Raw genomic sequence first — 14,455 nt, 5'->3', positions numbered from 1 at the left:
CAATAGAAGTTAATACAATGTGTCAAGATTTGGATTTACATGTTTTTTATGTCATACTTTCACCTCAAGAAATCTATCCTATGGAAAGACCAGATCATTTGATTTTGCAACCTAATATTAAGTCTTGAAATTGGGTAGTGTGCATCGTCTAACATTGTTCTCCAGTATTCTGTTACTTTCCCATGTAAACCTTTTTATTTCCACATGAACTTTAGAATTAGTTCTTGGTCTCTACAAAATAGTTTGTTGAGATTTCAATTAGAACTGTATTGAATTGATGGATCAAACTAGGAAGAATTGACATCCTAATTTTATCAGTTCTTCCAATCCATGAACAGAAAATATATTTCCATTTATTTAATTTCTTTTATCAATGTTTTCTAGTTCTCCCATTAAGGTCCTATACATATTTTTTAGATTTATAACTAAGCATTTCCATTTTTATGTAATTATAAGTATTATAGACATTTAATTACAATTTATAATTATTCATTGCTAGTATATAGGGAAGCAACTGATTTTGTATATAGCCTTGAATCCTGCAAATTTGACATACTTTCTTAGTTTTAGAGCTTTTTTGGCAATTTTTGGATTTTCTATATAGACAATTATATCTATGAATAAAGATTGGCCTATTTCTTCCTTTCCAATATTTAAATCATTCATTTCATTTTCTTGTACTTTGCAATACCTAGGACTCCCAACATGATGTTGAAAAGGAGTGCTAAAAAGAGATATCCTTGTCTTGATCCTGATCTAAGAGGCCAAGAGTCTTGTCTCTCTTTCTCACTACTAGTAAGTAGTGGGTTAGCTATTGATTTTTATTTTTTCAGATCCTCTTTTTCAAGCTCAGGAATTCTCCCTCCTCATTTGGTAAGAGTTTTTATCATCAATAAGTGTTGGAAATATTGAAATGCTTTATTTTGCATCATTAATCTTTATTTGCATGACTGATCATATTATTTATCTTTTTTAGTTTTTTTTTTTTAATAAGATAGATTACATCAATTTTCAAATGCTGAAACAGCCATGAATACCTATAATAAATTCCACTTGGTTACAGTATATAAATCTTTCTTTACATTTTGATTTCAATTTGCTAATAGTTTGTTAAGGATTGTTGCATCTATGTTTCTGAGAGATATTCGTTTGTAGTTTTCTGTTGATGTATTTTCTTTACCTGATTTTGGTGTTGCCCAATGCAATACTATTCCTATAGCTGTTCCCTTGCTTCTATTTTCTGGAAGGATTGTGAAGAACTGTTCTTATTTCTTCCTTTAATCTATGGAGGAAATTACCACTGAAATCATCAAGGCCAGGGACTTCTTTGTTGAAATATTAATACCAATTCAATTATTTAATAAACATAAGGCCTCCAAAGACAAGGTAAACAGAAGCAAATAAACTATTGGGACTTCATCAAGATAAAAAGCTTTTTTGCACAGCAAAGGAAACAGTCAACAAAACCAAATGGAAAAAGATATTTACAAATGACATATCAGATAAAGGGTAGTATCCAGAATCCATAAAGAACTTATCAAACTCAACACCCAAAAAACAAATAATCCAATCAAGAAATGGGCAGGAGACATAAACAGACATTTCTGCAAAGAAGACATCCAGATGGCCAACAGACATATGAAAAACTGCTCAACATCACTTGGCATCAAGGAAATACAAATCAAAACCACAATGAGATATCACCTCACAGCAGTCAGAATGGCTAAAATTAACAAGTCAGGAAACAGATGCTGGCAAGGATATGAAGAAAGGAGAACCTTCCTACACTGTTGGTGGGAATACAAGCTGGTGTAGTCACTCTGGAAAACAGTATGGAGGTTCCTCAAAAAGATAAAAATAGAGCTACCCTATTGCCCAATACTTGCACTATTAGGTATTTATCCAAAGGATATAAACACTGTGATTTGAAGAGGTATATGCACCCCAATGTTTATAGCAGCAATGTCTACAACAGCCAAAATATGGAAAGAGCTGAGATATCTATTGCCAGACAAACAGATAAAGAAGATGTGAGATATAGAGAGATATAGATATAGATATAGATATAGATAGGTAGATATAGGTAGATACAGATAGATATAGATATATAATGGAATATTACTTGGTCATCAAAAAGAATGAAATCTTGCCATTTGCAACAACATGGATAGAACTAGATGGTATTGTGCTAAGCAAAATAAGTTAAAGAAAGATAAATATGTGATTTCACCCCTATGTAGAATTTAAGAAAAAAAACAGATGAACATAAGGGAAGGGAAGGAAAAATAAAATAAGGTGAAATCAGAGAGGGAGACAAAACATAAGAGACTCTTAACTATAGGAAACAAACGGAGGTTGCGGGAGAGAAGAGGGTTGGGGGATGGGGTAAGTGGACGATGGGCATTAAGGAGGGCATTTGATGTAATGAGCGCTGGGTGTTACATGGAACTGATGAATCACTAAACTCTATCTCTGAAACTAATAATACACTATTAATCAATTGATTTTATATTTTAAAAACTGAGTTTATTGTAAACAACATATGATTGGGTCTCTTCAATCCCCTTTATCACTGTATTTTAAAAGGTGTGGTTAGATCATTTACATTTAAAGTGATCATTGATATCATTGGATTAATATCTACCATTAACAGTTTGTAACTGTTAATATCTACCTATCTATCTATCATTGGATTAATAACTACCATTAACAGTTTGTAACTGTTTTCTACTCATGCATTTGTTGTTTCCTTTTTAGCCTCTTTTTCTGACTTTTATGGTCTTAATTAAGCAATTTTTATGATTCCATTTCATCTCTTATCTTCATATGTCATTTATACTTCTCTTTTTAGCTGTTTCTAGTGATGCTGTGAAGTTATCAATATGAATTTTTAACTAATCTACAGTTTCCTTCAAATAACAGAATACCACATACCATCTCACATATAGGAAATAACCCAAATTCCTCCTTTCTGTCCTTTCTGAAATTATTGTCATTCATTTCACTTATCAATATGATATAATCATCCAATACATTGTTACTCTTTTATTTAAACAAATGATTATCATTTAGATCAATGGGGATACAACAGACAGATTTCTTCTACCTTCCTTTATTTCTTCTCTGATGATTTTTCATGTAGATAAAATTTTCTGACCTATATCATTTTTCTTCTAGTTGAAGAACTTTTAACATTTCTTGCAGTGGAAGTTTGCTGGTGATGAATTCTCTTAGCTTTTTAAATTTTCTGAAAGTCTATTTCTTCTTCACTATTAAAGAATAATGTTGTTCGATATAGAATTCTAAGTTGGTGGTTTTTCTCTTTCAGCCCTTAAGATATTTCACACTGCTCCATCCTAGCTTGTATGGTTTTCTGATAAGTTTGGTGTAATTCTTATCCTTGCTCCTCTATATGTTTCCCCTCTGGTTTCTTTCAAAATTTCCCTTTGTCTTTCCTTTCCTGAAGTTTGAATAAGACATGCCTAGGTGGGATTTATTTTTGATACTTATACTTCTTAGTGTACTCTGAACTTCCTGGATCTTTGATTTGTTTTCTATATTTTGGAAAGCTTGCAGCCATTATTACTTCAAATATTTCCTCTGCTCCATTCTTTCTTTCTTTTCCTTTGAGTATTCCAATCATGAATAAGTTACTCCTTTTGAAATTGTCCCACATTCTTTGAATGTTCTATTCTTTTTTTCCTTTATTCTTTAATCTTTTGAATTTCAGTTTGGGAAGTTTCTATTGACCTATCTTTAAGATCATTGATTCCTTCTTTAGTTGTGTTGAATCTACTGATGAGTCCTTCAAAGACTTCCTACAATTGTTACAATGCTTTTGATCTAACATGTTCTTTTGCTTTTTTCTTAGAGCTTCCTCTGTTTACATTAAAGAATATTGTCTACTTTTACCACTAGAATCCTTAACATATTAATCATACTTATTTTAGATTTCATTTCCAATCATTACAACAACAACCAGACCTGAGTCTGGTCCTATGATTTGTCTCTTTTTTTTTTTTAAGATTTTATTTATTTATTTGACAGACAGAGATCCCAAGTAGGCAGAGAGGCAGGCAGAGAGAGAGAGAGAACAGGCTCCCCGATGAGCAGAGAGCCCAATGTGGGGCTTGATCCCAGGACTCTGAGATCATGACCTGAGCTGAAGGCAGAGGCTTATCCCACTGAGCCACCCAGGCACCCCCTATGATTTGTCTCTTGAGACTCTTTTTCTTGCTTTTGACATGTATTGTAATTTTCTCTTGAAAGCTGGACTTGATAGATTAGGTAATAGAAACCAAAGTAAATAGACCTTTGTTATGAAGATTTGTAATAATTTGGCTAATCTTGGTTGTATTTAATGTTTTTCATAGCCAGAGGCATCAACTTCCTCTAGTGTCCTTGTTTTTGTCTCCCCTGTTGACTTTGGGTTTCCCTAAGTACTTCTCTTCAGGGAGAATCTAAGTCTTGTGGCTTTTTCTACTACAATTTTTCTACTACAATTTAAATACTGTAAGGGCCTATTTAGCGAGAGTGGCCCCACCTCAGTTGAACAGCCATTTTATTGTTTATGCAGTAAAACTTAAATTGACCCATCCTGCCCGCTACCCCCCACGACCCCCCACCCTACCCCCACCCCCCGCAGGGGAACTTACTTAAAAAGCAAGTCCGGGAAACCAGTCCAGGTAACAAAGCCCAAATACAAGAGCAGGTCAGGTCAGGTGGAGATAACAGAGCCCGAATGCAGAGATGAGTCGGGTCAGGTGGAGACATCCAATCAATCAGTGGAGTACGGATACTGTCTCCCTAGCTACCAAGGAGTGTGGGCCCTGCCTTTTGGGCACCAATTCTGACCAAAGAGATAAACTAGTTCAAATAGCTACTATGGGGTGAATTTTAATTCAATTGGCCACCCGTGTGGGACCTAGCATGACTGTGCAGCTTTCTCTGTGTGTTACAATCTCAGTGGCCACCTGTGTGTGTCCAGGCCCAACCACATGGCCTTTGCTCTATAAAAGTTAGTCTGTAAGGCAGGGAGGGGTCGCCTCTTTGCAAGAGACGGCCCTGGCCGGTCAGTTTGATTCTTGATGCTTGGCACAAAATAAAGCTTTGCTTGACCTTCGCTTTGTATAAGTCTTGTTCCTTTGACCATGGACCCAACAGTACTAGACCTCTGTCACTGTGGTGATAAAGTGTAGGAGAAGAGAAACATTCTGTAATATTATAATTAGATCTCTGTCTTTTAGTTGGCCAGTGTTTCCAGTTTGTGGCCTTTACAAGTAGCTCTTCAGTGATACAGTTTTTATTCCTCTCTGTTCTCCATTAGGTTTCTCGGCCACAACACTCCCAATATATTTCGTTAAAACTCTGATCCATGTTTACTATGTTTGTCTGGGTTTTCTTCCCTCCTATAACTGAAAAGGAATGTTAGAGTGACTAAAGTGGTTAAATGCCCTTAACCAACTAAGATAAGGCTCTGGCATAGTCTTCCTTTGGAAAGCAAACTTCTGTTTTTCCTTCAAGTTTTTATTTTAATTATATTAATAATATGTTAGTTAACATATATCATTATATTAGGTTCTGGTGTCCTACATAGTAATTTAATAGTTCTATGCTTCACCCTGTGTTCATCACCAGTTCACTCCTTAATCCTCATCACTTATTTAACTTATCTCCCTCCTCTCTCTCCTCTGGTAACCATCAGATTGTTCTCTATAATCAAGATTCTGTTTCTTGCTTTGACTCTGGAGAGCAGGCATTTTTTATGAAGAAGGCTGTGAGTGTATTTCATAAGGATTATTCTTCCCTTCCCCCAGCCAGACCTTGAAGATGGTCTTCCTCAGATCTTCAGGAGGAGAACCTGGTGGGGACTCATGGAGATAAAACCCACAGAGGTGTGAGAGACTCTCTGAGAATGTTGCCCCCAGTACTATCTCTCTCTCTCTCTCATGTTAGTCCACACTCAGCTTCCAGCAATTCATCATACTAGTCACTTGAATGTCCTACTGGCTTGTGGCTGCAGAAGCTTCTGTAGGCAAAAGAGGTAAAGACAGCAGAGACCCAGTGGTGTTGGGAAAAAAATACAGTAAACCTTGAATGAAGAATGCTACTGTGAGTAATGACGTACTGACGATAGGTCTGAGGCCTGATGGATCTGTCTACTAAAAACTGAAAGGAAGAGGTTTTCTTCTTTCAACTTTTTGTTTGCTATAAGTAAGTGAAAACTTACATAGACTTTGCAGATAAGGTAAAGGAATACTCACGTACAGTATTCAAAATTAATCTATTGTTAACATTTGGGTTGATATATAGAAATACTATTTTTTTCTGAATCATTTGAGAGGAAGTTGGACACATCATGGTCTTTTATTTCATACTTCACTATATGTCTCCCAAGAAAAAATTATCTTATATAACCACATTATGGTTTTCAAACTCAGGAGATTTAAAGATTTTATTTATTTATTTGACACAGAGAGACACAGAGAGAGGGAACACAAGCAGGGGGAGTGGGAGAGGGAGAAGCAGACTTCCTGCTGAGCAGGGAGCCCGATGTGGGCCTCGATCCCAGGACTGTGGGATCATGACCTGAGCTGAAGGCAGACGCTTAACAACTGAGCCACCCAGGTGCCCCAAACTCAGAAGATTTAACATTGATATACCATACAATATTATTCTATAAGCCACAGCCCATAATCAAGTTTCACCAATGGCCCCCATGACGATGTCTAGCTGTTTTAGGATTATGTGTTGCATTTAGTTGCCAGGTTTCTTTAATCACCTTTGGAATGAAAGGGCTTGAAGTGCATTGGAGTTATAGTAGGCTTGGGAAAACATTGTTTCTGGGAAAGAGAATGGTGACTTGAAATGAAGAAACATAGCTTGTAAGCTTCAGAGTGGAGAAAAAAAAGAGAGAATAATAGCTGAAATTTTGGATAATTATCAGAATCACAAGTGAAGAAAACACATCAATTCACAATAATTATCCACTGATTAAAGAAACTGCACATTACTATACCAACAGAAGACTGTTCTTCTGACATAGGAAATGTAAAACACAATGAAACCCCTAAAGCCTGTCTACAAACACCTATTAATGTTGTTTCAGAAAAATTACAACACATTTAAAGATGAAGAGAAAAATGATACAAAAGTACTTACAAAGTCAGTACAGGAAGAAAACTTTAAATGAGAATAAAATACTGCCACTAATGTCAAGTCCCCTTAAAAATCAACCATAAAACAGAGGAAAACTGTAATAAACACTCCCATATCAATGAAATACTTTTTAAAAATGTTTTAAATAAAAAAATTCTTGGGGCGCCTGGGTGGCTTAGTGGGTTAAGCCTCCGCCTTCGGCTCAGGTCATGATCTCAGGGTCCTGGGATCGAGCCCCGCATCGGGCTCTCTGCTCAGCGGGGAGCCTGCTTCCTCCTCTCTCTCTGCCTACCTCTCTGCCTACTTGTGATCTCTGTCTGTCAAATAAATAAATAAAATCTTAAAAAAAAAAAAAATTCTTTGAGGGACACCTGGGTGGCTCCGTCAGTTAAGCTGCTGCCTTCTGCTCAGGTCATGATCCCAGGGTCCTGGGATTGAGTCCCACATCAGGCTACTTGCTCGGCAGGGAGCCTGCTCCTCTCTCCGCCTCTGCCTGCCACTCTACCTGTTTGTGCACTCTCTTTCTCTCTCTCTCTGACAAATAAATAAATAAAATCTTTAAAAAATAATTATAATTCTTTGAGTCAAATATTAAAAATCTCAGAATTGAAATGAATGAGAAGGGGGTAGAATGAAAAGTGATCACCCAAATAGTGAACTGAAGAAAAATTAAAGTCATCACAGAAAATAAAATGAGGGGCGCCTGGGTGGCTCAGTGGGTTAAAGCCTCTGCCTTCTGCTCGGGTCATGATCCCAGGGTCCTGGGATAGAGCCCCGCATCGGGCTCTCTGCTCAGCAGGGAGCCTGCTTCCTCCTCTCTCTCTGCCTGCCTCTCTGCCTACTTCTGATCTCTCTCTGTCAAATAAATAAATAAATAAAATCTTTAAAAAAAAAAAAAGAGAAGAAAAGAAAAGAAAATGAAAGTACAAGGTACCCAAGGCTATACCTGGAAAAAGTAGATCTAGTAAGGCTGACAGCAAAGTGTGTGCTAGAAACTACTAAACCTCAAAGATAAATAAAAGTGTAGTAAGTATACTAAGCCTTCAGGTAAAAGACCATGCTACTGACAAAAGAAATAAAATTAGCTTTTTGTTAGACAACTTGATAACACCACAAAAATCAAGACTAAAGAGAAAAAAAGTAGTTTTAAATGTCAAGGGAAAAAAGTGTGAAATAGCTTTAGATGTTGTTAAATAGTCCTTCAAATATCAAAGGTAAGACAAAAAATATATAGTTGGTAGGTTTAAGAACTCAGATTTTGTTTATAGATGTTTCATGGGGAATTTTGTACATGAGAGTTTCATTCAACCACAAGTTTGACTGAGGGAATTTTGGCAAAAGAGTTTTAATATATTTAACTGGAAATCTTAAATTACATCTTTAATCTTAAGATTAAAACAAAGGTGAGCACAAGTAAAGAATAGCATTTAACTTATATGTTATAACACAGTGGAAATAATGCAATTGATGTAATAGGAGGACAAGAAAGAAAAGAGTACAATCAACTTAATTATTATCCCTAAATTTTCAGTGAGAATTAGTATTTATTACCTAAAGCTGAAAAGCCAAATAGTAGAGACCTAAGTAAAGAAAAAGGAACCAACATAATGATAAGGAAAAGTAATGACTAGAACAAAAACAAAGCCTTCCAATATTCAGAAAAAAAAAAATTTAACAAAAGAAAATAGACCAAATAGAGGAGGGGAAAGTAAATGTAATCTACTGTTTAATGCTAGAAGAAAAGAAAATAAGAATTTGCTTACGTTTGCAAAAGGAAACAGGATAAATCAGAAATTAAGGGGAAGTTATTTATAGGGTTGACTAAGCCAACACCTTGCAACAAATAAATACGAGAGTGAGATATTCTAAGTCTTTATACATATGTGAATGAAACCTATAAATATTTTATTTCCTCAAAAAATTAAATCAAAAAGAATAAATATGCAAATCTAAAACTTGACCATAAATAGAAAGAAATATAATGTAGTTCTATATAAAATTAATAACAAACCACATAAAAATTAATGATTTTTAGATGCGGTATTCCATATAACTTTTATAGGCTATTTCCTAAAGGCAGAAGAACTCTAAGGAAATCTTGAACTTTATCTGATAGGGTCGGTATTGATTGGTAGTGTTTAGTATGCCAATACTGAACCGTTGTTTTTTTTTATATATTATCAAATAAAGCAGAGAAGTAGACATATTGATGTTGCAGGGAATCAGGGTTTCACTGTGGTTAGAAGGATAAAAAATATGGAATGAGAGTTTTGCTTTCAACAGATGGAATAACTAGTAATGAACTAACCTCACAAGAGAAAAAAAAACATAAAAATAAACAATATATGTGAGGTACTTTTTTCAAACATGGATAAATAGGTAATAAAGAACTATTATCCCTGAGAGAAAGGAAACTTGTGACGTGTGTGTCAGAATCTCACTGGGTCTACCTAGGAACAATTTCTCAAGCAAGCCACTGTAAGCTGGAGTCCAAGCAGAGCATGGCAGTCTCACTGAACAAAGGTCAGAATTCAGGGAAGATGACATGGTCAGTGTTTGCAGGGCAAGGCAGTGTGTGAGCAAGAGGAGGGAGCTGTGTAGATGATAGATGAGATGTACGAAGTCCCTGTTTGGAGTTCCTGTAAGTCCTTGACTGCTTATGCACAGTTAAGTCTACAGACATCATGCCAGAGAGTGGCTTTTCAGGGTTTTAAATAGAACACAAAGTGAAGCACTTCTGGCAGAATGAAGAGACCTCGCTAAGTTTAACTCTTACTTGATAACACCCCAGGATTCCAGCTGAGAAGCTAGAGACCACAACTACACACTGACAATAAATACAATCCAAACCTGCCTTTGCAAAATCAAAAACCAATTGTTTACATAACCATTGAAAAGATAAAGTTTGTAGGGGCTTGGAAAATACCTTTGGCATTGAATAGATCTGCCCTAATAAAGTGTAAAACCAAGCTTACATAATTTTACAGTGATGAGCTCAATAAAAATCAACACGTTTCAGAAGAAAGTAAGAATCCAGAAGTTCTATAAGGTAAAATCAATGATACTTAATTAAAAACTATTAGACATGTGAAAAATAGGTTTAAAATATTTTTTTAAATGGATAATGTGGTCCAAGTCAAAGAAAATACAGTCAATAAACCAACCCCACAATAGCCCAGATGTTGAATTTATCAGAGAAACATTTTAAAGCAGATATTCAAATGTGTTTAAAAAATTAAAGAAAAATATTTTCAAAGGATTATTTTAAAATATACTCTCAATGAGAGAAGACATAGGGTATCTCAAAATAGAAATTGATATATAAATTGAAATTTGAAATTTTATAACTTCAAAATTCAACAACTGAATTGAGAAATTCACTAGATTGATTTATTAATAGATTTGCAATGGCAGAAGAGTTAGTACACTTCAAGATACAGCATTAGAAATTAGCAAGTCTGAAAAATTGGAAAAAAGAGATTGAGGGGGGGGAAGAGCCTCAGAGACTTGTGGGACAATATCAGAGGCAAACATACATATAATAGGAACCTGGGAAGGAAGAAAGAATGAGAGTTTTCATGAGAAATATCAACGGCCAGAACACATTGGAACCACATTTGTAAAGTGCTGAATGAAAGAAAAAGCATTTAACAGCAAAAGAAATAAAAATTACCAAGAATCATATGAAAAGATGCTCAAATCTGTTAGTAATCAAGAAAAGAAAAATTAGCATTACAAAAGATGCCATTCTGTATCTCACTATCGGCAAAAATTAAGAAGTCTGAGAGTCCCAAAACTTGATGAGGGTGCAATACTCATAAATTAAACAGGTTTTTTGAAAAGTTATTTGGCATACCATTATAAAACTGAATTATGTACAAATTGTATCATCTAATAATTCTCATTCCCTCCTATAAACTCAGTGCTCCCTCTTATTAATGACAGGAAATAATCAACACTTTTGTTTTAACACTTTGTAATAGCAAAACCAGGAAACCACACAAACTCCTACTATGAAAGGAAAAATTAAGTAAATAAATGGTACAATATTTACATAGTGGAATACTACAGTGTTTAGAAAATACAGAACTATAGGTATAATCAGTAAGACTCTTGAATCTCAGACACACAATGCTGTGTGATAAGGCAGTCCACAGACTGCATATATCATGTGTATAAAACTAAGATTCAACAGTATTAATAAGAAAAGTCTCTAAAACTATTACAAAATTCAAGCATAATCAAAACTAAGCAATGTATGATATAAAGAAATTATATATATTATATGTTATTATTATGTGTAATTTATAATATATTATCTAATTATAATATATAGATTACAATATAATCTCATATATGTGTTATATATGCTATATATGTAATAAAATTAATCCCTAATAAGCAAAGAAACAATAAATACAAATTTTTAATAAGGATTATTTTGAAAGATGATGGAGATAGAATAGAGAACAAGCAAACAGGAATCTTCAATTACTAGTATTATTCTACTTCTTAAGTTGAGTGGTGGGTTCATGCCTGTTATTTTATATACTTTGTATCACACATATATACTACATACACTTTTTGTTTGTATTAAAAATTTTTAAGTCATATAAATTAAGGTGTAGGAGTAATATTTTAAATATTCCACTTAAAGAAGAGTAAGGAAACAACCAACCCAGGCTTACATTTCTTATAGGAAGGAAAGAAGATGCCAGTGCTATCAACTGGACCAGACACATTACTTCCATGGTTGGATTGTGGGAAGTAGGGATAGGGATGCTGCAGAATGGAGATGCACATCAGTCAGGGGCATGTAAATGCTATATATAGAAGGTAAGCCATGCACATCATTACTGAAGAAATTTACAAATTAAAATAATGAAAAGTAATTTATACAAAAGCAATGTTCAATGATTTAATGATCATTTCAAATTCACACTGGCTGTAACTTTCCCTAAGAATAGATATTGTCTCTGGTTAGGAAGCATAATTTTATTAAATCTTCCTTTTGAGAAAAAAGGCACTGTAAAATTTCTCAATAATAAAATAATTTATTAAGGGAAATGCAGTTCTTGTATTGTACCAAGAAATAAACAAACACAGACATGTTCGGGAGATCTACATTAATCTGATTTACAGAGTTATCACATTATAAAACTTAAAGACCAGTTTTCAACCAAAAAATCAAAAGGCATGAAGGAAATAATGGCCCATTCAAAATAAGATAAATAAATTGATAAATTAATAAATTGATAAATCAACAAAAACTGTCCCTGAAGAAAACAAGGGACAAAGACTACATAACAATTGCCTTAAAGATTTTCAAATTGCTAAAGAAAGGTATGAACAAAGACAGGAAGATAATGTATGAACAAAATTACAATATTTATAAAGACAGAGATTATAAAACAAAGCCAAGAAGAAATTATAGTATTGGAAGCACATTAATTGAAATTAAAAATACACTAGAGGTATTCAAAAGTTAATTTGAGCAAGCAGAAGAAAGAAACAGCCAACATGAGTATAGGGCAATTGAAATTATTGAGTTTGAGGAACAAAAAGGAAAAAGAATGAAGAAAAGTGAACAGAGCTTAGGGACCTTCAGACACCAATAAGTCGACTAACATATGCACTGTAGGAATATAAGAAAAAGAAGAGAGGAAAATGAGCAGAAAGTATATTTCAAGAAAATGGCTGAAAAGGGGCACCTGGGTGGCTCAGTGGGTTAAGCCTCTGCCTTCAGCTCAGGTCATGATCTCAGGGTCCTGGGATCGAGCCCCACATCGGGCTCTCTGCTCAGCAGAGAGCCTGCTTCCCCCTCTCTCTCTGCCTATCTGCCTCTCTGCCTACTTGTGATCTGTCAAATAAATTAAAAAAATATTTTTAAAAAAATTAAATTAAATTAAAAAAAGAAAATGGCTGAAAAAATACCAAAATTTGATAGAAGATATAAATGTACAAATCCAAGGAGTTAAAGTTCGAGTAAAATAAATCCAGAGACCTACATCAAGGTCTAATTGTCAAAAGAAAGGCAAAGAGAATCTTGAAAGCAATTAGAAAGAAACAAAACATCACAGATAAGTGATCCTTTATAAGAGTCGTAGCTGATTCCTCAATAGAAACCTCGGAGGCCAGAAGTAGTGTATTGATATATTTAAAAAGCTAAAAGAAAAAACTGTCAACCAAGAATCTTCCATCTGGAAAACTGACTTTCAAAAATGAGGGAGAAATGAGAATATTCCCAGATAACCAAAAGCTAAAGACATTTGTTACCATTAGAACTGCCCTGCAAGAAATGCTAATTAGGAAATCCTCCCAGTAAAAATAAAAATGTTTGGGGGCACTTGGATGGCTCATTTAAGTGTCTGACTCTTGACTTTAGCTCAGTTTAGGGTTCTGAATTCAAGCCCCATTTTGAGCTCTACACTGGGCATGGAGCCTGCTTAAAAATTAATCAATCAATTAATTAATTAATTAATTAAAATAATGAAAATGTTGGACCATAACTCAAAGTTGTGTAGAAGAATAAATATCTCCTGCAAAGGTAAATATATGAGCAACTATAAAAGTCAATATTATTGTAATTTTGCTCTGTAACTCCACTTTTTATTTTCTATATTATTTAAAAAACAAATGCATTAAAAATCTTTATTAATTTATTTTAGTGGATACACAATGTATACAGATAAATTCTGTGACATCATTAACAAAAGGAGGAGTGGATTTATACAAGTTAAGTTGCTATAAATTCAAATTACAACTTTAAGCTGTTATATTAGCTTGCTTAGGATGACATAACAAAATATCACAGTCTGTATGGATAGTTAAATAACAGAAATTTAATTTCAAGTTCTGGAGTCTAGAAGTCCAAAATCAAGGTGTCATCAGGGTTCATTTTTGGGGAGGCCTCTCTTTCTGGTTTATAGAGGGCTACATCCTTGCTGAGTTTTCACGTGGCCTCTTCTTTATGCATGGATAGGGTGAGAGAGATCTCTGATGTCTCTTCCTCCTCTTATAAAAACATCAATTCTATCAGATTAGAGTCCCAATTTAATGACTTTATTTAACCTTAATTTCCTTTCTAAGGGCCTTATCTCCAAATACAGTTACTCTAGAGACAGGGCTTCAATGTGAAAATTGAGGGGGGACATAATTCAAATCATAAAAGACCTTAAATTTAATCTTCATGGTAACACACACACACACACACACACACACACACACACAATCTCTAGAATATATGCAGAAGAAAATGAGAAGGGAATCAAAATGTTTCACTACAGAAAAAGGATCA

The sequence above is a fragment of the Lontra canadensis genome, unplaced genomic scaffold (genome assembly GCF_010015895.1).
Source record: "Lontra canadensis isolate GAN:19392208 unplaced genomic scaffold, GSC_riverotter_1.0 scaffold10, whole genome shotgun sequence".
Taxonomy (NCBI): domain Eukaryota; kingdom Metazoa; phylum Chordata; class Mammalia; order Carnivora; family Mustelidae; genus Lontra; species Lontra canadensis.
This window is presented reverse-complemented; position numbering follows the sequence as displayed.